Genomic DNA, 26,448 nt, shown 5'->3' with positions numbered 1-26,448 from the left:
TCTTGGCTTCTGATCTAGGAAGGGTTTGATGAGGGTTCCAGGGGCCATAGCCTTGGATCCAGTACGAAGCTCATCTTCTCTGGGTGGCAGGTAAGGATGAAAGAGGCATAAGTTGGATATCTGGTTCTTCTCTGTCTCACTTCAATATTCATCCCATGTACTTCTGTAAACATGGCCTTAATGCTGTCTGGTTTAGTAGTCGGTTCCAGTCGAGATATAAAGATTCGACCACGAGTCTGAACTGCTGTGATATTGTACGAATTAGCACGAGTACCCTTATTGGAAAGTTCTGTGGCCTCTCTATTGCCGTGTCGTCTTCCATGTTCCATGTTCTGATATGTTGAATATGTCATCCGGGTTTCTTTTGAGTGAACATGTTGGTCGGTGAGAGATGCCAGGGAATAGAGGCTGCCTATGAGCCCCGCTGGTGGGATCTTTTGGTTATTCTCAGCATCTTTTTTGCCGGTGACTACTTCTGCAAATGTGGGTCTTGTTGTACCCTTTCCAGTATGGATTGTCTCCTTTAACCTTTTAGATTTAGTAGTATTTTGGGTCGGTATTGTGGAGAGGGCCACCTGAGAGGTCTTTGCGTGGCTACCCCCAGTGTTGTTAGATGCAGGTTTGGGTGAGTTACAGTCATTCAGCCCTGTGTCTCTGCTACTAAGCTGATTATTATCTCCTTGTGTTATGGCTACCATTGGGCTAAGGGTGACAGGCATATGAGGCATTGCATTATACATAAATTGGGGAGTATAATTCCTTTTAGCGTTGGAATCATGTATCAATTCTCCTTCTTGTGGCTTGTTTTCCGAGGTTCCCAGAGCCACGTTGTTGGATATACTATTTTCATTGGGAAAAAATAAGGTTGTTAGTTCACGCACTTGATTGGTTAGGAGACCTATTTCTTGTTTCATGTCATTGTTCTGTACACGAAGCTGCTGGTTCTCTTCAGATAAATTCTGCAGACTGTCAGAGATTGATGTGAATTTCCACATTATGTTTTCCAAAAATTCTGCAGTTTGCATGTGGAACAATTTCATGTGTTCTGTACAGATGCCATCAATGTATTTCAGGAACCTGTCTTGCTCATCATTAAGGAGGGCACTTTCCCCTTGGCTTTCTTTCCTGCATTCCACAGGATTTTCATGTGTCACGATGATTGGTTGTTGACTGCAGACCTCTGAGTCCATTTCACACTCCGGGTTAACCGCTACTGAGTCAGTTTGACTTGCAGCGTGAGTCTGACTAAAGTTTGATGTTTGGACGTTTGTTTGGTTATTTTCGATCTCCGTATCATTCTGGATATCCACATATTCCGTTGCATTTGTCATTTGTCCTTTACTTTCTTTGCAGAATGGGCAAATGTACTTTTGACGTCGCTGTTTGTTGAACCGCTTTATATCGCATTTGGTACAGGCCGCGCAGTAAAATTGCCGACATGACGTACATTGGATTACTGCTTCCTGATGATCCACTTTACAACGGAAGCACGTGGGGGGGCTTGTCGATATTTCTGATTCTGCCATTCTTTGCCTTTAGGTTGAAATTTGTCCGACTAATTACTTTTCTGCGAAGAATTAAAACCGTTTGTATTTTAGGCGTTCTCTTGACGATGGTTTGCCTGTGGGGGTCGGAATAAGGATTAGTATTCTTACAACCACTATTTCTGCTGAGAGGGGAGGTTTTAAAGCTGAAAGAATAGGAGAGTTTAACGTACCCTGCGGGTTCAGCAGCGCAGGGCTTTGTGACTTCTCAAGGTTGACCACGATGTCGTCATATGCCTTTAGGGCACTATTGTTTGCGGCTGTATACGGGTTAGAACTAATATAATGGAAGCAATAGCATAAAAAAGTATAAAACATGAAGTACCTGTTTGTTTGATGATGGTGATGATGGCTCATCCGTGTTGGGCGGAAGAAGAGGAATCTATTGGTACTTGAATCATGCTGTACGGTCAAGGATAAGTAACTAAAACTTGCTATCTATGAAGAGCATAACCGAACACAACATACATCAATAGTGCGCTTGCGCGCTACCATCGATTGGTAGCTGATGGTAGCATGCGATTGCATGCTACCATCAGCGAAGAAAGTCAAAATAACATTAAATGCTTGGAATGTGAATGTCTCGTCAAAATTTAAGTTCTAAGTAGCACAATGAGTAGAAATTGCATTAAAGATAGAAAAGTATTGAGAAACATAATAATACTTAATACCATATTTCAATGTCGATAAGTTAATACTTCTCCCATGTGCATCCCTCGTTTAAAGAGTTACGCCTTCCTACCTCACGAAGTTGAAGATTTGCTCTTCAATACGTTAAAAGGGTCTACAACCCTTGATGTACGTTATTTGATAATCGAATCTGCCCGAAGTATAACACAATGAGTACATTATCGAATTTGTTAAGCATGTCGAGGATTTCTTCTAGGTTCTTTGCTGTTGAGCGCAGTTATTACAAATTGCAAAGTTGAATTGGAGAATTCAACGTTGCATCTGGTGGAGTCTTACAACACTAGCATTACCATTAGTTGAGGCACATGATGTAAGAAAGACAGCTTATACAGCATCAGCCAAAAAAAAAAAAAAAAAAAAAAACTCTTCCTATTTCGCCCATCCGGTCACTCCAAATGTTTCTCTAGCTCAGGTTTAAATTTATTTAATCTATCTACTTCCACAACAACAGATGGAAGTCTGTTCCAACAATCAACTACCCGCTGGTTAAAGACAAACTTCTGCACATCTGTTCTACAACTGTCTTTCCTCAATTTGAATCTATGCCCCTCAGGTTCTTAATTTGAGCGGAACATTCCCATCAGCATTTAGCCTGCTGAAACCATTCAAGGCCTTATACACCTCAATCAGATAACTTTGCAGGTGCCAAGTCTCCCCTTTGTTCCTCTCACCAATCTTGTTCCCCTTCTTTGTACTCGTTCTAGCAACTCTACATCCTTCCTAAAATGGGACCTCCAGACCTGTTCGCAGTACTCAAGGTGTGGCCTGACCATTGCCTTATATAAAGGGATAATCACCTCCATGTCTATCCTAGCAAAATTCCTATATATCATTGACAAAACTCCATTGCCTACTCTGGCAGCCCGTCTGCACAATTACCCCCAGGTCTTTTTCATCTTCCACCTCCCCGAGTGTAGTATACGGTTTGTACGTTTGTCTTGGGTTACTGCTACCATTACTGCCTAAAGCAGATAAATTCGTGATTTTTGTCTCTGATAGCAGTGTAATTAATGATTTTGATATGCTAGTGTGAAGCATGTTTTAGTGGCATGCTCTTTGTACAACGAATACCATATATCTTATACACCCAACAATGAACAAAATCCTCTTCCGACGTCACTCGAGGAACTAAGGGTAGTTTGTTATGTTAGAGAAATAAATATATAGTATACCACACGTTGAAGAGAACTGAGGCACTATATTCTTCTAGGAGGGTCTCCATCATTAGACACCATGTTTATGCCACCTTTTATGAAGAAATGTAGTTGTTGTTATTTGGTTTTTAGGAGCATTGGCAACTAAGGCCATATTGCTCCGGGAATATGCGGTGGTCATTCCCTGACCTTTCCGCATCCTCCGTATTTGGTGGTGACGGGCTCGAACCCCGGTCTAATCAAGAAGCGTGTGATACGCACTGCTGCTCCTTCCCACCTGGCTACGGAGGCGCCGAAGAAATGTAGCAGATGATCTCAATAACTGCATGCATCACATTTCTGCATTTTTCACAAGAAACACTATTTAAGATGAGAGGCACTTAAGGGTCGTGTAGATAGCAGCAGAGTGACCCATGGAGTCCCTATGGGTCCACTAAATTTGTAGGGGACAATGTTTCTATATTGCATTTTGTAGTAAATGTTGAGTGTGTATATAATAATTTTGAAACCTGTAATTTTTGTAGTAACCCTGCTAAACGTATCCAGGCTCCCAAAGTTAATTGACATCAAATGCTTAATTATTACTGCATGCTCACGGATACGATAGACGCCCTAAACATTTGTAATATCTGTCAGTGGTATAATCCACCGCCAAACTTTGGCTTAAACGGTACGCTTATTCTAACAGGCAACCGTCTGAAACTGTGTTTATTACCTGCCAAAAATACAGGCACTCCTGCAGAGGATGACCACTGAAAAGAAATACCGTCGTATACTCTTTGATTGGATCAGTACAGAAGAAGTCAGCCAGTCCACAATGTCCTTCAAAACTGCATCTAAGAGTTGTCTGGTAGTTGAGTAACTGAGGCATCAATTGTCTACTACCTGATGAGGTGCGAATCAATATTCTTGTTATGAAATAACATCTTTTGAGGTTGGACTTCCCAATTATAACGATGTAAATATTGCATCTTTCAATTAAAAAGACCCTGGATATCGATCCAGATGCTTTTTAATTGGCTTATTTCTAGGTTTAGGCTGTCTATTTGACGCAATGGGACTGAAGAGTTTTGATGTTAAAATTGTTCTTAAGTACTATCGTTTAGATTTCACGATTTCTAAATTAAAATTTTATTAATTATTGGTTTTTCATGGAAAATTGTTTTCCGTCCTCGGTTTAGTCTAAATAAAAGAACGTAACCTATTTTATTTGAAGAAATATATATAGCGGGGGAAGCGACACAAATTTCCCTTTGTGGTTAGCTGTTTCATGTTGCCAAACGCGCATTAATATCGTATATACACATTTGATGCGTTGTTATTATTATTATTTTTTTTTTTTTTTACCTTAAACTAAAATCGGTTTATGTTCGTTTCAGAAGTAAAGGTAACCTAAACCCAGAAATAAGCGAGACAGAACCCGGTGACTTATAATTGAAACACTTTGTATGCGCACCATTTGCAGCTTATAGCTATGTAAATTTGATGTTCTATTTGTGTTTTACTTTTTAGTGATACATTATACGTATTTTTAATCCTAATTACAAATTTCTAAATGTAATACTTTTGGCCCGTCATGAGTGATACTGTTTCTAGTATTGCATAGCAACGATAGAGTATAAAAAAGCGTGGATACTGTAATCGCAGCTATAAATGTTTGAATGATATGATTGCCACGTTTCCTGCTCGATTTTCCGTAGTAGATCTGCTGAAATATTCCTTCCATTGATGCGGGGAGATTTTGCTTATAATTGAAAAAAGAATCCATTGCAGATTGAAGTCTCTTGACACTGTCCCAGTCAGGAAACTGGGATAGTGTCACGTGAATAAATCCATTTGGTATTGTCTGTGGAAATAAGTTGTCCAGAGATTACCATCGAGTCTTGTACGACTACTTAATTCTGTAACAACTCATTGGCCAAAAAGAGAATTTTCTTATATACAATCGAAAACATTTGGGGAATTAATAATAAAATTTCTCTTTATATACTCTTCGATGAGTAGCATAAGGTAAGGGGAAATAACATCACTGTATTTTGAAATCACGTAGGCTTAAATCGCGGTCACTCAAACGCGTATACTTCTTTGCCCCCTCCCGTCCCGCTACGGTGATGTCACATCATTATGCGATATATGTAGTATGTTCGCGAAATCAGTTTGCTTGTTTTTTGGTGCGAAAAGAAATCACTGGGAAATATTCCACCCTTGAAGATTCGATAACAGAAAGAATAAATACGGAAAAGGCCTTCCACTAAATGCGCATCCTTCGATTGCTGCTCTACACCGCTTAAATGAATAAACACAAAGCATGCATGCTGGTGGATTGACTTTGCGCTATTAATTATTTCTGATTTTGAGGAGAGGGTGGAATGAATAAATTAACACAAACTCCTGGTCCTAAAACGATCTGGTATGAATTAATCAAGGAAATCGAATTGGCAAAAATCATCTCTTATAAAAAAAAGGACAATGAAATCCCTTTAATTAATTTACCTTCTTCATCATCTAATTCAAAAACCACCTTCCCAGTTCGGGAATGGGACAAATTCTGTGAAATATTTCTTCAGATATCATTTATAATCCCCAGGGGTTCACTTCTGATGAGTACGGGATTGCACACCCAGGGTCCTGAGCTGGATATCGTCATTCTTCTCTTGCTTGGTGATTCCTTTCTACTTCTCTCTCAGGGTAATCCGGAATTTTTTTTGTTTTGACTGGTGCAGCATAAGCCTCAGGCTTCCTTGCACTATATGGCTAATAATAATAATCATTAGTTTCTCGCTTTCTGAACAGAGAATAACTACTGATCTATACTTAGTTTTTTGTAGTCTAAAGGAAAGAAATTATTAACCAATATGTGACGTTTTATAAAACTGATGCTGTTGCAATGGTAAACTGTTTTTCGAAAGAAATGCAGAGTAATTAATGCACAAAAACTGAACCAGAAAATAATCGATAACCAGCTTTATTTTACTAAAAATTTTTATATTTTCAAAAGGACGTAAACTTAGCCCGGGGGCATACCAAAGAAAGTCATAGGTGCTAATTTCCTTCTGAATTTCTGGAAAACGTTTTCCGTTTTTTTTTTTTTTTTTTTTTTTGTTAATTGTGCTTGGATATTACCAATACTTCATCTTTTTGGAATGGATTACAATACTTATTGTAACTTTTTATTTTCATAAAAATATGTTGTGTTTTTATACCTTTTATTTAAAAAAAAATATGTCAGTCATATTTCCGACTATTATATATATATATAAATATTTCTTTAGACCATTAATCAAACGGGTATACATATTTTGTACTATTTTAATTCCATTTTCAGATTTATTTTCAAATTGGCTCGCAGTGAAGCGGACGAAAGTTAAATCACTTTGTGTTCACGGGAAAAACCCCTACTCCCCTGCCCGAGATCGATCGAAAATGCCTTTAGAAATTCCTCGTCAGCAACGGGATCCGAACTTAGAATGAGTAACAAATGATGAACCCGGTATACTATCACGGAACATATTGGGTAAGTGAATATTGTGTTTCCCAAAAATAATAACAAATTATTCTTATAAAACTGCATATATTTATGGGAGAGGAAAAGGAAGCAAACAAATGCCACTTCGTTGACAGGCAACGATTATTAGTGGGAGCTGCTGATTTGGCTGCAGTGTCAGCCAAATCATTTCCCGTTATCGCAATGCGGCTAGGAATCCAGGACAGTAGAGTAATATCATAAAAGATTCTTGAATGTAAATTTAACGACTGAAGTATCTGATAAGGTGAGCGGCGCGTTTGATAAAATCTTAATGACACAATTCATAGCAGGGATAAAGGACAGGTGTAGTTAGGAAAACCAAAATCCTTAAAGGAGGCCTTAAAACTTGCCGTACAGGAAGAAAAATTAGATTTTCCCTTGCCGAGGAACATTAGAAAAGACATAAATATACTACTAACAGGAGAAGAGACAAAACCGAGACGTAATAAAGAAAAAGAGAGGACCAATAATTTAGAGGGGCTCGAGAGACAGACACCGAGATGAGAGCTAAATTAAATAAATCGTTGGGAGAATTAAACACGATAAAACACACGCTAGACGAAAGTAATAGACAGAGGGGTGAAAACGCTCAAACGGGGCAGGGCAAAAGATGTAGAGTGTAGAGTGTGTTTAGTGTCAAACGGCACCAGTGGTTTCCTCCATCTCCGTGGGCTATACATTGTGGGTGTGAAACAGAACACTGTCAATGCCAGAGGTTTAAAAGTGTATGGATTTTGTACATGTGTAGTGTCGTGTACCGTTGTTCCTCTGGTCATTTAGCCGCTGGGCCCCTAATGGGACTTAACGTTGTTCACACTCTGCCTCGTGGAGGCAGACCAGGTACACCAGTATTATAGTTATTTACTCTGGCAGGTCCTGCCACCTAATTTCCTGAGGTTTCAGTGGCAAGGACCTTAAAAAAAAAAAATAAAAAAAAATAAATAATAATAAAAAAAACAAAAAAAAAACCACGTTATAGTTATGGGTCAGCCAAAAAGAAGTACTATTTATGCAAATAAATGTTGTTAAGTTTTTGGGTGTAGGGCTCAAGCAATTTAACAATGGTTCAGACACTAGTAATTATAATTAAAAGAGAGGGAGAGAGAGGGGTGGGGAGACTGAAGACTGGGGGGAAAAGACAGAATTAAGGGGTCCATAGAGAAGATGACCACCAAATCAGTGGAGCATGCCCCACCAGAGGGAAGAGAGGGGCGGCAAGGGGAGGAGGAGACCAGAAGTCACCTCCCCCTCCCGCCCGGGGAGTGGAGGAAAAGAGTCATGCAAGGGAGCATGGCTTAAAAATATAAAAAAAAAATTCTATAGAGTCCCAAAGGAAGGAAGGTCTTGTATCTCGGTGAGGGCCAGTTTCGTTGAGTCCGAGGATGGTTAGTTTAGTCGTGGTGCCTGTTCTTGATCCCTGTAGATAGCAATAAGTGTCCTCCTTCGAGTGAACAGTCCCTGGGCGAATTTTGTCAACTCCTTATACTCCTCTTGCGAGTCCAACAGGTTTGATTCCCTGTCGCGAGGGAAGTAAGTCAGCTTTGTCATCAGAGATCCTCATAATTTTCACAGTTGTACATTATATGAGACCATGTCTCCACTTCCCCACAGACACAGCAGGGATCGTTTACTAATTTAAAACTGTTTAGTTTGGTGTTCAGGGCCCCTTGACCTGTTAAAAGATACGAAGTGTACAGTCCAGGGTGAAACCATGATGGTGCTTTTGGGTATAATCTTCCGACATCAGGCAGAAATTTCCTCGTTATTTCCCCTTTTGTGGATTCTTACCACCTATCCTGCCAGATCTGCTGCAGGTGGGTGGCAAGTTTTGTTTTCTCTCTTTTCAGGTTTCCTGTAGGGTCAATGGAGTGGCCCAGGAAGGTGCAGGGGAAGCCCGTTTGCGAGATGCTGCACCATGGCACAACGCACCACCTCGAGGTCAAGGGGGAGTGCTCCCGCCAGAACCTGCAGAACATGTGTACTCACAGTGCAGCAGGCCTGTGTAATAGAGAGGAGTATAGTCCGTTGGATGCAATCGAGTGTCCTTCTGTTAACTGCAGTAGTTGCTTTCTGGAACGAGATGGGTGACGCGTAAGTTATGGCTGGTATAAATGTCGTTTTGTAATACAGTCCCAAGGTGTGCCTCTTGAGTCCCCAGTCCCTTTTAACTATTCTTGAGACGAGGGCAGAATATCTCCTGATTTTCTCTCGGATATGTTTCAAGTGTGAGTTGAAAGATTGGTTCTTGTCCAGAATGATTCCTAGATATTTCATCTCACTGAGTAGTTTGATAGTTGTATTTTCTATTTTAATTTGCGGTGGTCTACAGAGATTTAATGTTCCTTTCAGTAGCATTGAGTAGGTTTTCCCCGGTGAGATCTTAAGAAAATGGACCTTCATCCAGTCTTGTAGAATTTGAATTGCTCGATTTGCCTGGGTTTCCAATTGAAGTCGATTGTCTGCAGCAACAGTCAGTATCAGGTCATCTGCAAATGCCTGTGAGTGGACTTCCCCTAAGTCGAAGGACAGAAACTCATCCAATACCATACTCCAGAGGAGTGGTCCCAGTACCGATCCCTGGGGGCAGCCCCTGTAAACAGGCCTGGTCAGTTTCTTGTACGGAGTCACTACTTGCATTTTTCTCTTAGATAAATATGACTTCATTATTTTGTAAAGGTTGATTGGTGTTTTTGCCTTCCGCAGTCTGGCCAGGACGCTCGGCCACCAGATGGTGTCGAATGCCCCAGCAAAATCGACCGACATAATTAAGAAGTACTTCCTATCACAGTCAGCAGCCAAACTTAGGAGGCTGCTGAGAGCATCCACTGTTGAGGTTCCGGGTTTGAACCCAAACTGTGTGGGCATTACGAGATTTGCAGCTTCATAGTGGTGCAGGAGTCGCTTGTGAAGCATCGTTTCAAGGAGTTTACTAGCAACTGGGTGCAGGGAAATTGGCCGATATGATTCGGGTTGTTCTGGTGGCTTCATTGGATTTTTTAGAATTAATTTCACGTTGGCCATTTTCCAGTCGGCTGGAAAGACTCCAGTCTTCAGGCATGTGTTGAATAGGTTTAGTAAAGTCTCCGGAGAGATGCCTACTACTTTTTTAATAATCTCCGGCTCCAGAAGATCTGGGCCTGGGCATTTTTTATTCCTTATTTGTTGCGCTGTCTGTTGTAGTTCTTCTAGGGCAAAAGGCGGTTCCATTTGGTCTATGTGATAGGTTTCATTTCCATCGCAGATCTGCAGTTGTTCTGGTAGTTGCGGGTGTGCTGGTTTTTGGAAAATCACATTGAGGATGTTGGTGATAGACTGTTCCCAGGTGGTGGCCAATGTTCCGTGCGGGGTGCGGGTGGAGGTCATGACCTCACCCCTGGGGAGCTTATTCGTAGTGACTTTGTACACCACCCCCTAGGGGTCGGCATTTCCAGACGTGCTGACTAATTGCTCCCAGGCCTTCTGCTTACTTTTTCGTATTAACTCAGTGTATCTGTTTCTCACTGCTGTGTATCTTTGTCTGAGTGCTGTTACTTCCACTTCCGGCCAGGTACGTATTGCCCTTTGGAATTGTTTTCTTGCCTTTATGACTTCTCTTCTGAGGTTCTGGATGTCCCGAGTCCACCAAGGGACTGCACCAGGTGTGGGCAATTTTCGCTTCATCGCAGCCTCACTGGCCACTATTATGGTCTTGGTAATTTTTCTCTGGATGTCGTCTGGGTCTTCTTGTCCATCCGCTTCAATGCGGTGTTGGCATAAGGTTCGAGTCAGCAGTTCCCCAAAGAGACTCCAGACAGCTCTGTTTACTGCAAAGCGGTTAAGCATCTGTTTGGCTATTGGTGTTCTATATAGAGATCGGTTGATTTGGAAGGTAATCACTCTGTGGTCAGACGTGGTCCAGGAGTCTTGGACTGTCCAGCCAGTGACGTGTCCTGCAAGGTTTCCGGTGGCAAGGGTGACGTCAGTTGTTGCCTCCCACAGAGTGTTACAAAACGTAGGAAGGTGGTGAGGCCTGTTTAGGACTGTCAAGGGAGAATTCGCCAGGAACTCCTCAAGACGCTGCCCATTTCCGGTGCCCCTTCTGTCCGGTGTTTGGCTATGCCAAGCCGGGGAGCGGCAGTTTACATCCGACCCTACCAAGATCCGTTGGCCTGGGAGAATGTGTCCAACACAACCAGGAGATATCTCGTGGCAAATGTTATTTCTTCCCCCGGCCTACAATACAAGGGAATCGCGTAGAAGGATCCCAGGGGTGATATTATATGGGCACAAGCAGCCCAGCCTGTGCAGAGTTGTGTGATACGGGTGGCAGTAATCGCTGGATTGCGGATCACTATGGCCGCTTTTGGGGTCTCATTCTCAGCCTGTATGATTTTATATGCTATCGGATAGCCTCTTACTTTTTTGGAGTGGGTGTAGAGTTCCTGCAACAAGAGGATGTCGGCATTTTCCTCGTCCGCTCTTTTTCTGAGTTGTTCAGGCACTGCTCTGGCGTGGTGTGCGTTTTGTTGTAGTATTAACACTTGGTTGTATTGAACATTTTAAATTGTATTGCCATAATCAGATACGATGACACAAGGGGAAGCCAGAGAAGATAGGCAGGATCGGCAGACGAGGTGCTACCAATGCATGGGACAGGTACATCTCGCCAGACACTGTCCACTTAGGAATGGGTGGGGGAGGTACCAGAGAAGTGACGACTACCGCAACAAACACTACACTGGACGTCAAGTTCAAGCCCTTAGGGTAAGTCGTAGTGACAGGCTAGAAAGGGACCAAATGGTAAATAACAACGGGGAAAGGGGATGGAAAATAATGAAAAAAAAACCATATTAACTAGGAACTCGGGGATAAGAATTTGAACTAAACAGGTCTCTCAAGAGCACCCGCCTAGAGAGACCAGTACCTGAAGCAAATTTGGTTAAGACTTGTGAAAATTTGTTTAAAGCATGAAGTGACAAACACAAGACAGGCGGCTGATATATAAAAAGGGAAGCCATGAGAAATAAAAGGCACATTTCTTGCGGACACTGGGGGCTTCTCGCTCCATTATGATGTGGCATTTTTTTTACAATACTATAAGACAGAAAAAGGGGAGAAAATTAGGCGTTGTCAGAAGTTTTCACTGAAAGGAGTGGGTGCAGGGGAAATTCGCACAGATTACGTAGTTAAGGACGAAATTAGATAGGAGAGGTGAAAAGCAACTGAAAATGGAATAACCTATCAATGGGGCCCTGTCCGGATAACATAAAAGCTGTCCACGGTTAATTATAGAATAAAGCTAACACGGCAGCCATACACCGTCAGGATTGAGCATCAGATGCATCTGCGACAATACCACCTCAGAGGAGGAGAGTACGGGGATGACGTGCCTCCAAGGGATTTGAGAACCGGGAAGACGCAGGCGACAATACGTCAAACCAGAAATCGGAGCATAGGTAAGGAACACCCAAGTCAGGGAGAGAGGCTGAGGGCAAGAAATAGTGGATTACCAAGGACTAAATAGAGGTAGGTTTTGCGTAACGGCAGGGTAAACAAGTCATGGGGTGTTTAGAGACTGATTAAAACGGGGAGGGTGGAGAAGGTGTTCTTAACAGGTAGGCCATGGAAGAAGGTACACTAGCTGTGAACCTGCAGAAATTTTATAGGTATTATATAAATTTTTACGTGGGCGGCAAGGATTGTAACAATCTGTTCTTACAACCGTTATTATAGTAATTTTGTTCAATTTGGGAGAATTATTTGTGATGCTTTTTGTCCGTCTTCAGAAAATACTGGGTTTTAACTAAATAACAGATTCGAAAATAGTAGTTCATGCATTCCCAGCTTTAATAAAAAAAAATTTTTTTCCCTATTATCCTTAAGTGGGCGAAAAATAATAGCAAGCTAAAGGGGGGAGCGTCTCAGACACACAGAACAATAGGTTCTCGATCTGGATAAAATCGTAGTAAAGGTATATGGAGCTGAGTATAAGCAGTACACACCCCCTGAATGAAACAATGGGCCGTTGCAAAACCCATTTTGATTGGGAAAGCACTGAAAAGTGGAGAAACCCGAGGAAAATGAGCATGCTCTTAAAAATTTCATGGGTCTGATTAAGGGCATCTGGAGTCACAGAGATCTCGAAACTTCTAGCCTTCCGGTTATCCTTCTGGAACTGTCGAAAAACTTCTGGACGCTGGAAGTGCTGGCAACAAGTAGGAGGTCAAGACAATAGGATGGAATGAGCAAATGAGAAAGGAGTTAACACAGGCAAAATAGCTAATGATTGGTGGAAAATAAAAGGTTGGGGTAGAGAACGAAAGTCGATGCGACCCGAAGAGAGAATTTTTTTTTTTTTTTTTTTTTGAGGACCGAGGGCGCGAGGGCGAGTGATGAGGAAGGCCTCAGGAAGCGAATCGTGGCAGAGAAAATTTGCAAGCTAAAGGGGGGTGAAAAGTTCAATGAGTTAAGGAAATGTATAGTGGGGAGTGGATAAGTGAAACTCTAATAGAAGTGGTAAGGGAGTGAAAATTACCGCATGGAAGTATAGGCGAGCAGCCTACATCGGAAAAATACTGCCGTCGTCCATTTACTAGGCGATGAGTTCTAGGGAGTTATGGCCATTACTCTACATATGAACGACGGCAGCAGCCACAAGTGCCGAGATGCACGCCTGGCAGGAAGATCCAAATCGACAGTATAAGTAAGTGCTAAGACACGCAAAATACTCTATAGACAAATTAAAAGGGACCTTATAGAACGTGTAAATGCCCCAACTGGGAAAGTGTTCCACATAAATATATGTGGCGCCTCCGTAGCCAGGTGGGAAGGAGCAGCAGTGCGTACCACACGCTTCTTGATTAGACCGGGGTTCGAGCCCGTCACCACCAAATACGGAGGATGCGGAAAGGTCAGGGAATGACCACTGCATATCCCGGAGCAATATGGCCTTAGTTGCTAATGCTCCTAAAAACCAACAACAACATAAATATATGTAATAAGAAATATAAGGGAGAAATGGAATGTTGATATAAGTCTAAAAATAAAATATCGAACAGTAGGGATATACATATATATACAGGGCTTTCTTTGTGACGGTACACAACGGTAAAAAAGGGGTACCCGTTTCTGAATCTCGACCAAAACTTCATTATGAAATTCTTTTTACTTATTTTTTTAATTGGTTCTTACCGTATTTTTACATTTTACTTATTATTTATTAAATAAGACTCACCTTTGACTTATTTTTTATATACTTGTATAATAAATTTATGCTCAATAAACTGTGTTAATAAAATTAATGGTCGAGATTCATTATCGGATTCAGCGTTCCGACTGCTAGCGATACGGCCGTGATTGAAGGGTGCTGACTCCGCCCAGTGTCACGTGACCTCCTTAAAAGACGGAAGCAGCTCGCATGGCTGACACCTACAGCGTGCCAGCCGTGTATTATATCCTAATATATACATTTATATATATATAAGGATATAATATATGAGATATTTGCGGATTAAATAAACAGGACAGGGTTTGGTTAGTTTGCAGCTATCGGTCTGACCTCATGTAATTTCTCGCTGCCATTTTCAGGTACAATTGTTTTATCTGACAGCTTTTAATTTCACTTCACTAAATTTTACTTGAATCTTCTCTTTAAAAAACTGCGTAGGGACTACTTTGTCCATACTATATAAGAGTTATCTTTCCGTTTAATTTAACTTTTTAAAAAAATTTTTCTCTTGCATTGCTATTGACTAGTATGGAAACGCAGTTCTTTGATGCATGGTTAGGTGTAGTCCCCTGATGGAATAACTGTTCACGTATCAGTTTTCATTTTGCCGTCACCAGACCTTAATTTAATTGCATATTTGCTTTTCTTCCCCTTTCTTGAAGTTTTCTGCAAAATTTTTTTCCTGCCTTTATCAAATGTAGGCTGCCACTAATATTTTAAGGTTATTATATTTCTACATTTTCGGCTATCTTCCTTCTGGCTTTCCGGACGTTACTTTCTACCATTATTTGTATTTATTTTTTGTTGTCGTATTTCTGATAATATCCTTATATACATATATTGTGTTTTTTATTAATTCTTATATGATTATTACTTCTTTATCACTTGCTACGTTAATGCTATTGTCATGTGGAAATTTGACATTATACGTGCTTGATATATTACTGGTTAATTGAATAAATTGCTTCGATTTAGTCGATTCAATCTATTTTCTGGTATTTATTTAGGTATTTAAGTGTATATGGAACAAGTAAAATGGTTAGCATGTGTAGGCCAACTTCTTCCTGGGGGGTCTGTACATGCAATGGTAATAATAAATTAAGATAATATTATATATATTTCCAAACAAACATCAAATCAAAATCAATTAACATTACTTTACCTGGTCAACTATCCGCTGCATCATCGGGGGCTTTGAACGGATCGATAGCCAGACTAAAGGAATGTCTCAATACCGACACGTTTCTGTTATCCCTTTATCAGTTTTGCCTTTATAGTGATATTTTTGTACTTAATTATTTAATTAATTTTAGATTATCATCAAAAAAAAAAAAAAATCGAATTCTAGGGATATATATGTATATATATGTGTGCGTCTGTGTACAAGATAGATTTATATGGTGTGTTTAGTTCAGAAGTTGCTAATTAACTATGTTTTGGAAAGGGGTTAATAACTGAAAAGTTATTAAGAGGAACTCTCTTAAACTTAATGATAAAGACATATATATCTATATACATTATGTACTTATTTTACTACATTGTGAGAAATGAACGGCTTGGATACTGATTGGTGACAAGTGAGGCTAAACCCTGGACCTAATGATGTGTACCAATCTAAGAGACTTAAGAGAAAACTTGAACTCAATATAAATGTTTGCGTGTACTAAGAGAGAAATAGAACGTTGGTCTAAGTCGGAGAAAAAAAAAAAAAAAAAACACTCTCATTTAAAACATTGATATTTTATTCAAATTCAATAGTGTTGAAACATTATGTAGCGACGAAAATATTTTGTATAATATATATTTTCTTAATTATTCAATTTAAATTGTTTTCATTTTTATTTTTTTTGACTGCGAAGGGAGCGCTTTGATTGAACGGGACCCTGGGCTGCAACCCATAAAGACCATGCCTAAATCCGTCCCTGCTTGAACTTTGTATTAACGAATTCGACTGTGTAATGTAAATGGATTATATACAACTGTCGTGCTAAGAAACGCATCAGTGCTTCATTCAAGAATCGCGATGGTTGCTGGCAAACATGCACTACACTCGTGATTTCGAAGAAACGCTTATTCGCAAGTACACATCCAAATACATCTTCACCCTACGCAAATATCGTGTAGATAAAAGACAAAGAAAGAGTTGTGAAATTCAAAATGTACGCAATAACAGCCCACCACTTCCACGCCACGAAGTTCCACTTGCAGAAAAACCTTCCCCTCGCCACCCTTCTCAAAATACCGCACAATGAGCATAGCAACTAAGGCCATATTGTTCCGGGGAAATACGGTGGTCATTCTCTGACCTTTCCGTTGGTGGTCACGGGCTCGAACCCCAGTCGGTTCAAGAAGCGTGTGCTACGCACTGCGCTCCTGCCCAACTCGCTACGGAGGCGCCGTCCCGAATTCCTCACCTCACTTCCACCTCGGTACCATACTAGACTTAAGTGCTGTGACTCCCGTACAATGATCTGCTCCACCCTCCCCACATGATATTGCTATGACAAATCACCTGAAGAAGGTTATACCACTCATTAAACTTATAATTTTGAATGTAGGCTTACAAATACAGTGATGTGCAAATCTTAAGGACCCATGGATTACCGTGGCACCTCGGAACAGAGGCACGTGGGGAAGGCTTCCCTCGGTACAGTATCGTGGATCGGTTAGAGTACCGCCTTCCAGTATCTGGAGTTTTGTACGTCCATCCAAGTTAACGCCTCCCCAGACGAGAACCGCCATATCGACCCCTTTCAGTGATGTTTGCGGGGTGATACCGTGTGCCAACCTCTCTCCAGATTAGCTGACGTCCACAATCGCTGCTGAGACTGGATATACCCTCATCAGTAACGAGTACCTTAAGTAAAGGTTTTGTGGTTGTAACCTTTAGAAATAGTGTCGGTCTATAAGTTTTGTACATCAGTGTAGTATGAAAAACTAGCAGATTTACATTATTCAACCAAATTTCATCAGCTGTTTAACTCCAAAAAAAAAAAAAAAACTATTACTTTTAGGCCAACCAAAATAATTAAATTCATCTACCGTGCTGTGTGTCTTATGTCTGTGAATTGAGTGTGTTCTTTGGTCGATTTGTCTCTTTTGCTAGACGAAAACCCCCAGTTTCTGGGGAAAAAGAACTTACTATCTACGCCTCAGACCCAGCCACGGAGTGAAAAAAGCCCATTTTAAAGTTCCTCGCTTCACCTCTTTCACTCCGCTGGATATCGTTCGCTACTCGATATCTGATCAGAATATCGAGTAGGAAGGCAAGGATACACCCGACACCCACAGTATATATACCTTAGAGCAGTGACGTACGTATTATGCCAGATATGCATTCCATTGTTAACTGAATAATTCAACCAAATCCCTTATTATTGTTCAAATGAAACAGATTCTCATTGTAAGTCACTTCTATTGTTTACTTTACTCCAAAATTTGAGCATAGGTTAAAATATTGAGCCTATCGTAACATGAACAACCCTTGGCACTCACCACAACATATCCGTGGACATGAAACATCGGATCCTTAATAGATTGAACAGCGTTGCACAAAGGTCTTTCCCCATGTGAAGTGTCACACATTGTGAGCCAATATAATCTTTCCCTCTGGAACAGCGAATATTAAGAAACTTTCAGATTCTCGCTCAGATCATTAGTAGAAATTTCAAGTAAAAATGCCCCTTCCAAACCAGAAAATGGCGTCAGCTCGCACATACGTGGAGATAATGAAAGCGCACAATTACCTTTGCGGTTTCGATGAGGGATATTACTTTCCTACATTAGTCCTTATCGTACGAAAATCATGGGACTTTGGGAAAATTGTCTCAAGGTTATCCTTCTAGAAATTAGATGGGTTCTGCCCTTTCTGCTCCAACTCTATTTTCTCCATCGCAGTTTCCAAGAAGTAAGTCTTGACTACCAGTTACAACCAATTTATGATGTGAGGGTTTTTACCCCTTTTAAAGCTTTGCAGTACCTCCTCTTACACACACACCCTATCTGATGGAAATTTAGCAGTGACAAATTTCCTGATGTAAATTAATTGAATTTATAAATAAATGATCTGATACGAGATGATGAAATTTGCTTGTCAACTTACGACTTTTGTAGTGCAAATCCAAAATTCAATGTCTGGTGGAGATAACACGTTAGAAAGTCGGTGTCCTCGTGCGGAGCACGGTTCGGAGGTTCGCCCTCCTTCCCACCCACAAGGGCTATGAAAAGATCTGAGGTCGCGTCCAGTCGTTATTTATTATTATTATTTTATTTTTTAATGCCCATATACAAGCTGTTGAAGATAACGAACCTTAAGTCAATATCATTGAAAAATGTCTGTGGGATTGTCTTGAATGTTAGAGACGCCCGGCGAAGAAATTTTTATTGAGCTTACACTGAAAGGAGAGATCGTGATACACCAGGTTGCTGGGAGAAGACAACTCTTCGTTGTCTTCTCCCCTGACAGTATTTTTATGGATGTGCTACTCTTTGTTCCCCAAGACCCTACACTAAACCACCTCCCCTTCGGCAGGAGTACATACCGATTAAGAAATACTGTTCAAGGTTTAGGCCTAAATGTATGTCAGATGAACTAATCAGACTCGTGGCAGAGAAAAAAATATGCATGGGATGCATATAAATTATCAGGCGACACAGAAGCCTATGGTAGATACTATATAAGCTAGTCTGTAATCAAGTCACAAAGGAGGCTAGGCAAGCGAAGGTAGATTATGAGAAATCTTTGGCAATGGATGCAAAGAAAAACAGAAAAGACTTCTTTAGTTATATAAACTCAAGAAGAATTGAGTTCAATCAGGGTGGTCCACTTGATATCAGTGGTTTGACTGTAGATGATCATTCTCAGATAGCTGCCAAACTAAATGCGTATTTTACATCTACATTCACACATGAGGAGTTATTCAGGGAGGAGAGGGCCAGATGTTTATCAAACTCTAACAGGGAGTTAAATGATTTTGTAACAGCTGAGAGAAATTGTTGAAGTTAAATATAAGAAAGGCACCTGGAGTAGATGGGATCTATCCAGTTATATTAAAGGAAGTATGCAAACCCTTAGCCATGTTTAGGAGAGAATACTTGGACTCAGGGGAAGTCCCCACGGACTGGAGATGTGCAAATGTATCCTCAATTCATAAAGGGGGATCGAAGGGTGACACGAGTAATTACAGACCTGTTAGTTTAACTTCTGTTCCGGGTAAAATAATGGAGTCGCTGGTTAAAGATGCACTGCAGGATCATCTAGACAAGACTGCAGCAATAATTCAGACACAGCATGGGATTGTTTTGGGAAAGTCTTGTCAGACTAATTTGATTGGATACTACTATATCGTGGTTACAAAGGAACTGGATGCAAAAAATAATTCTGATATCATATATTTGGATTTCAGGAAAGCCTTTGTTGACTGTTGCGCATGAAAGGCTACTGTACAAATTGGAGCAGAATGGCATTAAGGGCAAGTTGCTACAAGGGAGGTAATCAGTGGACTAATTTTATTAGTAGTACTCTCGGTGTTTGGCCCACTGTAGTTTTGCATATTTATCAATGATATTGATGAAGGTACATCAGGTTTAATATCCAAGTTTGCAGATGATACTAAGGTTGGCAGGGTTGTTAATGATAGTGTGCTACTGCAACAGGATCTAGAAAAGTTGGGCAGATGGGCTGAGAAGTGGCAACTGAAGTTTAATATTGACAAATGCAAAGTACTGCATATGGGTAGAAGTAACCTCAGAGGAACGTACCAACTGCGTGGTAGAAAATGAAAGACTTGGGAGTAATTGTGCAGTCAGATATGAAGTTTTCTGAGCAATGCATACAGGCTGCCAGAGCAGGTCACGGGGTATTGTTCATGATATACAGGAATTTTGCTAATAGGGAAAAGGAGGTGATTATCCCTTTGTATAAGGCAATGGTCAGGCACGCCTTGAGTACTGCGTTCAGGTCTGGAGGCCTCGTTTTAGGAAGGATGTAGATTTGCTTGAGCGTGTACAAACAAGGGCTACAAGATTAGTGAGGAGAACGAAGGGTTCCTTTACCAGAAAGGCTTAAGTTATGCAAATTGCAGCGTCAGGAGACTAGGCTCCTGTGAGATGATCTGATTTAAGTGGAAAAATCTCATCAAAATTGAGCTGCATAAATTATTATTATTATTTTTTTTAGAATAATGATCAGATGGGCTGAGCAGTCAGGTAGGTATAGACTATATTCTATTAGAATTTTTGTTTGAAGAGAGAAATTGGTTGAGATATAATTTGGAATAGAGCTGTTGCCAGCGGAAAAACTTCCCGAGTTTTTAAGACTGCATTGTGGAGAACGTCATGGATTGCGAAGTTTTCCTTCGTGTATAGCAAAAAGTTAAATTCAATGGTTGTTTTGGGTTTAAAACAAGTAAACTATGGGACATCTTAAATTGCGACCATTCCATGGCTGGTTTGCTGGACAAAAAGCTTGAGTTTCCTACGAGTGAGAGAGTCGTGAAACCTTCGCCCGAAACCGATTACTTCAGCCACAATGGGAAGGAAGGCCAGAAAAATTCCGTTGTGTCTTGACGGATTCTAACCGAAGCCTTTTCCGCACGGTGTGGAAAGGCAGCAATAGTAAACGCAGTGCTACATGTGAGGTTAAATCCAAGGGTAAGACGAACAAATGGAAATGAAATTTGCCGCAAACAATTGGGTCTCAAATATATTAACACAGTACATCACGAAGAAATATCAAATAGCAAAAAATTAAAAATCAGAACTCAAAAAGGGATGAAAAACCCAGGTGTTTTCTCACTGTGAAGCAGGAGAAATATGACAGGTAGAGTTCTTAAGATAAATTGAAGGAGACACCAATAAAAACTAAAAACAGATTTAGAAATTAAGCTTTCCATGTGATTATCATTTTCAGTTTTATATGAAAACGAAGTTTTTAAAGTGATAAAGATTCTCTGTGTGTGTATGTGTTTTTTTTTTTTTATTAAGTCTTCAAAATTAAACTTATTCTCAAGTTTAAAAGAATAAAAGTTCAGGACAGAACTTTAATCTGTCCCTCATTATGCAAGTTACATAAATATAATGAGGATATATTTCTGCTCAATTACATAAAAATACAAGTTTGTTTTTTTTTACAAATTGAGGTTGGCTATTTTAATGCCAGTATAAAATATTTAATAAGCTAGGTTATCTTAGTTATCATCAAATGCCATTAGCTAATTCGAAATAGATTCATCTTTATTCTTATTATTTTTACCTGTCTGTTTGGTGTGTGTGTGTGTGTGTGTGTGTGTGTGTGTGCGCGCGCGCGCGCTCTAGCACCAGCATGCCGATTCGGGACTTTCCTGATTCTCACTTCTTCCTTGCTAAGTGGCCAGTTGACAACTCATTACCACGACTTAAGCTTTCCATGTGATTATCGTTTTCAGTTTTATATGAAAACGAAGTTTTTAAAGTGATAAAGATTCTCTGTGTGTGTACGTGTTTTTTTTTTTTTAAGTCTTCAAATTTAAACTTATAGAGGGGAACAGGTATCCTGTGTGTTATCAGATACTCAGCCTAAAAAACTGATGGATCCAATATCTCTCTATTACAGAAGATTTAGGAGAAGTCCGGTTATCCACTCATGCACACCTTCTCGATGGTAAGCCCTGTTACGTCACTTAGGTGGCAACGAACGTGTAGAGTGGTTCTCTTCAAGACGCCTGGTCAGCGTGAAGAGGAAAAGACCAAACCCTCCAGCATATGACAGCACGACAAAACAAATGGCCCTCAGCCCCCAGCAGCTTTCACTCCCCCTCTTACGGCAGCCAGAGGATCAGAGTGGAAGAAGAGAGTGCTAAGAATCTCTGGGTACGACCAGGCTGCCATGCACGGAAACTGAACTTGTCCTGTTATAACGTAAGATCACTCATCGGCGAAGACAGGATATTAGAGCTGGAAAAGGAATTAGAAAATACGAATTGGAATATCATCGGTTTGGCTGAAACAAGAAGAAGAAATGAATCCCTTATAAGTTTATCAAGTGGAAATCTGCTGTACGCCAATGGAAACAGTGAAAGGAGTGAAGGTGGAGTTGGGTTTCTGGTCCATAAAGATTTTAAAAACAACATTTTGGAATTCAAAAGCACATCACCAAGGGTGTCAAGACTAATACTCAAGATTTCTAAGAGATACAAGCTAAAGGTTATAATGATTTATGCAACAACATCGAGCCATGATGATGAAGAGGTTGAAGAAATGTACACCGAAATTGAGAGTCTTCTAGATGAGCAGAAAAGCACTACACTATTATTATGGGGGACTTCAATGCTAAGGTTGGAAAAAGGCAAAACAGCGCAGAAAGGGGAACTATAGGAAATTTCGGAAGAGGTGAAAGACTTGTGGAATTTGCAGAATCTCAAGGACTGTCAGCAATGAACACTTTTTTCAAGAAAAGGGTGAACAGAAAGTGGACATGGAAGAGTCCAAATGGATTAACAACTAATGAAATCGACTTCATCCTCACAAAAAGAAGATATATTGTGAATGATGTTACCGTCCTGAATAAGGTAAATATTGGAAGTGATCACAGAATGGTAAGATGTACACTTGATATAGATGTAGGAAAGGAAAGAAAAAAACTGACTCGAGTAAATAATACAAAGGTCTTTGAGATAACAGAAGATGAGAAAAAACAGTATGCACTGGAACTTAAGAACAAGTTTGAGCTTCTGCAGACTGTTCAGGGCCAAGATATCGACGAGGAATATTACAACTTTCTGAAAGTGATAAAGCCCAAGAAACCTATAGGGAAACAGAAATCCAAAGAAGAAAAAATTAGTCAAGAAACACTTGTCATGATGAACCGAAGACGACAAATGAAGAGCAAGGAAAACACTGACAGGGAGAAAATTGAGTATACTGAGTTATGCAAAGCCATTAGAAAGAGACTCAGAGAGCACATAAGAAGCTTTAACACAATAAAAGTAGAACAAGTATTAAGGGAAAACAAAGGATTTAAATCAGCAGCCATGAGCAGTAATACAGAAAGACAAATGATACTGAAACTGAAGAATAGCAATGGTGTACTTATAAACAGCAGAGAGGGCATAATTCAAATAGCAGAAGACTACTATAGAGAATTATACAAGGAGCGAGGGAATGATGCCAGCAGTGAGGAAGATGGCTTGCAAAGTAGCAACACATACGACATACCCGATATTCTTCCTGATGAGGTAGAACATGCATTGAAGAATCAGAAAGCCCCGGGGGAAGATGAAGTTACTGTAGAGTTGTTGAAATTGGGAGGAAGTGACATAACACAAAAACTGGCAAGGCTCTTCACAAAGTGCATTCGAAAAGGTGTGACGCCTAAGCAGTGGAATAATGCAATCGTAGTTTTGCTGCATAAGAAAGGAGATATATCAAAAATTGGAAATTATAGACCAATTAGCTTGTTATCCCACATCTACAAGTTGTTCACAAGGGTCATTACTAACGGATTAGAAAGAATACTTGATGAAAATCAACCGAAAGAGCAAGCTGGCTTTAGGACAGGATTCTCAACTATGGATCACCTTCACGTAATATCACAGCTAATGGAGAAAGCAAATGAATATAAAACACCATTATGCCTGGCATTTGACTCCATACAGCATAAGGCAATGTTTCGGGCACTAGAAAGACAAGGATATATACCCCACATATTATGATTTTGCAGAAAATATATGAGAGTGCTACATCCTTTATTAGACTAGACAAAGACAGTAGGAAATTTAAAATCGAGAAAGGAGTTCAACAAGGAGACACAATATCTCCGAAGCTGTTTACCGCTGCCCTTGAGGAAGCTTTCAGAAGATTAGACTGGTCTCAGAAAGGAGTCAATGTGAACGGAGAGTACCTAAATGAATTACGATTTGCAGATGACATTGTGGTCATAAGCCACGATCCCAAAGAACTAGAGGAAAATCTTAATCAGTTATGCACAGTTAGTAAGGATTTAGGACTAAATATGAATATGGCTAAAACAAAAGTAATGATGAACAAATATGCCACAGAAAGGGAAATAATGATTGAAGGAGCAGTAATTGAAAAGTTGGAGTCATATACTTATCTGGGACAAGTTATTAGCTGTAATAATGATAAATGGCTGGAAGTCAAGAGAAGAATAAATTTTGGATGGACAGCATTCAGGAAATATAGTCACATACTGAAGAGCAATATCCCAGTTTGTCTGAAACGTAAAATAATGAACCAATGTATACTTTCCACCATGACTTACGGAAGTGAAACTTGGGCACTCACCAAAAAAATGGAAGAGAAGCTGAGAACTACACAGCGAAGAAGGGAACGAATTATATTGGGAATCAGACTGTTAGATAAGAAGAGAAACACATGGATTAGGCAGCAAACTCAAGTAAAGGACATTCTTATCAAAACTAAAGAACTAAAATGGTCTTGGACAGGGCACAGAGCTCGAAGACATGATGACAGATGGACTAAAAAAATAACCGAATGGTACCCAAGAGGAGCTGGAAGACAAAGGCGGAGATAGATAGATGAAATTCATGAGTTTTTGGGCAGTAAATGGATGGCTAGTGCTTAAAACAGAAGGCACTGGAAAGTTGCTGGAGAGGCCTTCATCCTGCAGTGGATTGAAAATGGCTGATGATGATGATACCACGACTGGTTTTAAGGTTTCTGTTTCAGCAACGGCAGAGATTAACTCCTGTTCAGATGCAGCCATAAATTAGACACAAAACGAAATTAATTGAATGTATGTAATTAAAATAACTTTGTAAAAAAATATTATCGACTTACACATAGTGGTATTCATATTGGATTAAATATAAGTTTTCTGTTGTTCAAAATGTAATGCACCTCTTTGATTATCTTTGGGTTAAGATTATTTAAACTTTTTACTCATCGAAACTTTAAAGCTTATATGTTCCTAATGCATCAATTTCCAAAAAACCTTTCTCACGAAAAAAAAAAAAAAAAAAAAAAAAACTTCGTGTGTACCTTGTACGCAAAGAGATTAGCGAAATCCAAGCCAATTGCCTAATTACCCATTTCTTTTTTTTTTATGAAGCCCCCAAACACGAAATGTATTAAAAACCAATAGTACTCAGTTCGGTGCATGGGTTGAAGGAGATGGCAGGTATGGGATGCCGGAAACTTTGCTCTGGTAATAAACATAGACTTCACCACTTCAAGTCTCCAATAAGCAAAGTGGTAGTATTGCACCGGTTGATGAGAGTCATCTACCACCTAGTGTTAGTATTTAATTATTGGTAGTAACGTGCATGGATTGAGGGAGGAAGTGGGGGGTTGCCGGAAACTTTGTTTCAGATACTAAACATGGATTTCATCATTTCAAGCCTCCAATAAGCAAAGTTGTATTATTGCACCGAAAGATGAGAGTCATCTGTCAGATTAGTGAGGGTTAGCATTATATTGTATTATTAGTGTTATTTTATATTAGTAAGAGTCACTGCATATATATAAAAATTTTCTAAAAACATGTAGTTCTCGGAGTTGATGATAAAGCATAAACTGTTCCTTGCAGGAAAACTCTTAAAACTTACTGAAGTCTTACTCTTGGAATTATATATATTTCATTTAATATTATTATATCTTTCTCGGCTCTTCTGAAATGTAGCTTTCTTTAATAATAATAATTAAATATCATCCAACTGTGCAACCAGACTGCACAGTTGGCTGACTTGAAGAACGTTTTCATGGACATCACTGGACCCCTCATTGTTTTGGACCAAGTTTTGCCCTACGTGGTGACCATACATCGAGATAGCATTGGATGCTTTAAATAAGACAACGTATCACAAAGACCACATTTTGTGTACTCCCTTGGCCACCAAATTCTCTCGACATCAACCTCATCGAAAATTTGTGGGATGCCTTAGAACGCAGCATTAGTCATTTCCGAACTTAGAGACGTCCAGCTAGCCCAGGATAGATGAGAACACCGCGTGCAAGCGGTTATCACGACGAAAGGTGGCCTAACGCTTTTAGGCAGGTCATAATAATATTTTGACTCATGAGTGTAATCTTCCTTCCCTGCATCATTTGCCACTACTAATCCATCCTGCCATCAGATGCAAGTTGACACTCTTGGGAATTACCAACAATCCACTGTGCGCCTATGCTGCTCAAGAATCCTAGGAGCACTTGATGCACAACTGCACTCTCTATGACGACATCAGAGGTATCCTGATCACCCGTCTCCATTTCGTGAGCATACTTTTTCCAAGAATGCTCAGGACCTCTTCTCCACGAGCAAGATCCTTCTGTCATCACCGGACCCAACTTAGGATTGTCCTAAGAGCAACA

At 40.1% G+C, this 26,448-nt stretch overlaps 1 protein-coding gene across 1 annotated transcript in view; it reads right to left on the bottom strand.

Moving 5' to 3' along the window:
- Nucleotides 1-26,448, bottom strand: part of LOC150079139 (neuromedin-U receptor 2-like) — a 289,047-nt gene that overhangs the window by 54,336 nt on the left and 208,263 nt on the right. The gene's annotated exons all lie outside the window — the stretch shown is intronic.

Source organism: Mastigoproctus giganteus, chromosome 10 (assembly GCF_048544385.1).
Source record: "Mastigoproctus giganteus isolate SK-2022 chromosome 10, ASM4854438v1, whole genome shotgun sequence".
Taxonomy (NCBI): Eukaryota; Metazoa; Arthropoda; class Arachnida; order Uropygi; family Thelyphonidae; genus Mastigoproctus; species Mastigoproctus giganteus.
Note: the sequence above shows the minus strand (reverse complement) of the source record. Positions and strands in the feature narration are given on the sequence as shown.